We start from the raw sequence: 3,382 nt of genomic DNA, 5'->3' as shown, positions 1-3,382 counted from the left end.
GTTCTTCCCTTTTGGTTTTCTAATTCCAGGTTCTTGCACATTTCATTATAATACTTTACCTTCTTGAGCTGCCCCTTGAAATCTTCTATTCAGCTCTTTTGTTCCAATATTTCTTTCTCTCACTTTCATTGCTTTCTATTCAACAGCAAGCTTCAGAGTGAGTTCTGACATCCATTTTGGTCCTTTCTTCCTTTTCTGCCTTTTTAATGACCTTTTGGTTTCTTCTTATATGATGTCCTTGAGGTCATCCCACAAGTCATGTGGTCTTTGATCAGTGGTGTTCAATGTATCATATCTATTCCACTGATGATCTCTAAATTCAGGTGAGATATACTCAAGGTTATATTTGCATCTTGTGGACTTGCTTTAATTTTCTTCAGCTTCAACTTGAACTTGTATATGAAGAATTGATTATCTGTTCCATAGTCTGCTCTTGGACTTATTCTGACTGATGACATTAAGCTTCTTTATCACCTCTTTCCACAGATGTAGTCAATTTGATTTCTGTGTATTCTATCTGGAAGTATCTATGAGTACAGTCACCCATTTTGTTGCTGAATAAAGGTATTTCCATTGAATAAATCATTGGTCTTGCAAAATTCTATCATAGGATCTCCAGAGGCAATTCTACCACTATGACCATATTTTCCAACTACATCTGCTTCTTTGTTTACAAAATGTGCATTCTTATCACAAGTAATTATCAATACATCCTGCTTGCATGTTTGGTCAATATCAGACTACAGAAGTTGGTAAGAAACTTCAGTTTCTTAATCTTTCACCTTAGTGTTTACTGTGTAAATTTGAATAATACTCATATTAATTGTTCTTCCTTGTACACATATGGATATTATACAATCTCTGACAGTGTTTTACTTCAGGATAGATCTTGAAATGTTTTTTTGGACAATGAATGTGTTGCCATTACTTTTCAATTTGCCATTCCTGGTATAGTAAACCATATGATGGCTTGATTCAAAGTTGCTAATACCAGTCCATTTCAGTTCACTAATGCCTAGGATATTGATCCTTATGCATTCCATTTCATTTATGAAAATATCCTATTTTCCTAGTTTCATACTTAATATATCCTATGTTTTTTATTGATGGATGTTTGCAGCTGTTTCTTCCCATTTAAGTTGTGCCTCATCAGCATTGAAGGTCCCAAAAGCTTTACTACCTCCGTATCATTAAAGTTGACTCTACTTTGAGGAGGTGGCTCTTCCTCAGTGGTATTTTGAGTGCCTTCCAATCTGAGCAGCTCATCTTCCAGCACTATATCAGACAATGTTTCACTGCTGATCATAAAGTTTTAGTAGTCACCTTTTTTCAGAAGTGGATGGTCTATTCATTCTCCCCAGTTTATCTTTGTCTGCAAGCTCTGCTGTAACCTGTTCACAATGGGTGACCCTGCTGTTATGTGAAATATTAGTGGCCTCCAGCCTCACAGCAATGTATAAGCCACAACAGAATGAAAAGCTAACAGACGTAGTAGAAATAGGTACATTGAAATCTATATGTATGCTAAAACATATGTGTAACAAAAATTGATCAAATTGTAAAAACAGCTGCATGAAGATAAAACCATAGTCCACCTTATAAAAAACACAAGAAAATTTTAATTACATAAAAAATGTCAGCTACACAATTTAAATACCTGACATGACTGACACATGGAACACCACAGTATTCACTTTTCAAAGGCCAAAGAACAATTATTAAAAATCTCTTCATAAAACCAACCTCAGCAATTATGGCATGATTAAAAGTATTAAACATATATTCTCTGGCCATGGTGGAAAACAATAACAAAAATAACTAGAAAATTCCCAAATGCTCAGGGATAAAATAATATACTTGTAATAGCCAAAGAAAAAACTAAAACAAGGATTAGAACATATGTTTCACTGTATTAAAGTAGCAAAGTTGTTGTTGTATGTCTTGTTGAGTCTATTTCAACCCATAGTGATCCTATACCAAAAACAAAAACAAAAAACCTCAATGTCATCAAGTCAATTCCAACTCATAGCGACTCCCACTGGGTTTCTGAGATTGTAAATCTTTGCAGAAGTAAATTGCCCCATCTTCCTTCCATGGAGTGGCTGGTGAGTTTGAATCACCAACATTCTGGCTAGCAGTCAAATGCCTTAGGCACTATACCACCACAGCTCCTTATAGTGGCCTTATAGGATAGAGTAAAACTGGCCCACAGGATTTTGTAGGCTGTAACTAATAGATCTGTCCTGGAGGAAGTGCAGCCAGAATGCTCCTCGGAAGCAAGAATGGCCAGACTTCGTCTCACCTATTTTGGTCATGTTGTAAGAAGGGACCATTCCCTGGAGAAGGATGTCATGCTTGGTAGGGTGGAGGGCTGACGAAAGAGGGGGAGGCCTTCAACCAGATGGATTGATACGGTGGCTGTGATGATGGGCTCAAGTATAGCAGGGATTGTGAGGATGGTGTGGGATCGGGCAGTGTTTCATTCTGCTGTGCATGGGGTCGCTATGAGTCGGAAATGACTCGACGGCACTTAACAACAACAACAACAACAATCTTTGTGAGAGAATAGTGCCACATATATCTCTCACAGAGTGGCTGGTAGATTCAAACTGCAGACCTTTTGGGCTGAGGGCTGACCACTGCACAACTAGGGCTCTTAAAAATATAATACACTGAAGGTTCTATGATATTTAAATTTATAGCCTTAAATACATACATTAGAATGATGAAAGATTGAATATAAATCATCTAACTTTTCTTTTCAAGAGGCTAGACAGCAACTCAAATGCAAACAAAGTAGAATTGAAATAACTATTCCAATGAAATAGCAATAAACAAAAACTAAGCAAACTGAAAATCTCTAACTTTCCTTGAGCCTATCAGATAAGTGAAGTCACAGTATAAACTAACACCTCAGTATTTGCAGAGACAGACAGTCACATTCTGAAAGTCACAGAAAAGATTTTCTGACCTCAAACAGAAACTGGTTAAACCATATATTGGTAGTTGTTGTTGTTGAGTCAGTTTCAAATAATGACAACCTTATGCATGTTGTTTTTCAGGCTGGGCCTCTGGGCAGGTAGGCGGGTGCACAGGGGCTCCCGCGCGTTGTTGTTAAGTGCCCTCAATTTGTCTGCCACTCTTAATGTCTCTATGCACAGCAGAACGAAACATTGCCCAGGCTTGTGCCAGCCTGACAATCCCTGCAATACCTGAGTCCACTGTTACAGCCACTGTGTCAATCCACCTTGTAGATGGTGTTCCCTTTCTTTGTTGACCCTCCACTTTATCAAGCACGATATCCTCCTCCAGGGAACTGTTCCTCCTAACAACACACTCAAAGTAGGTGAGGCAAAGTCTGGCTCTTCTCCCTTTCAAGGAG

Source organism: Orycteropus afer, unplaced genomic scaffold (assembly GCF_000298275.1).
Source record: "Orycteropus afer afer isolate SDZICR_OR568_19922 unplaced genomic scaffold, OryAfe1.0 scaffold00643, whole genome shotgun sequence".
Lineage (NCBI taxonomy): Eukaryota > Metazoa > Chordata > Mammalia > Tubulidentata > Orycteropodidae > Orycteropus > Orycteropus afer.
Note: the sequence above shows the minus strand (reverse complement) of the source record.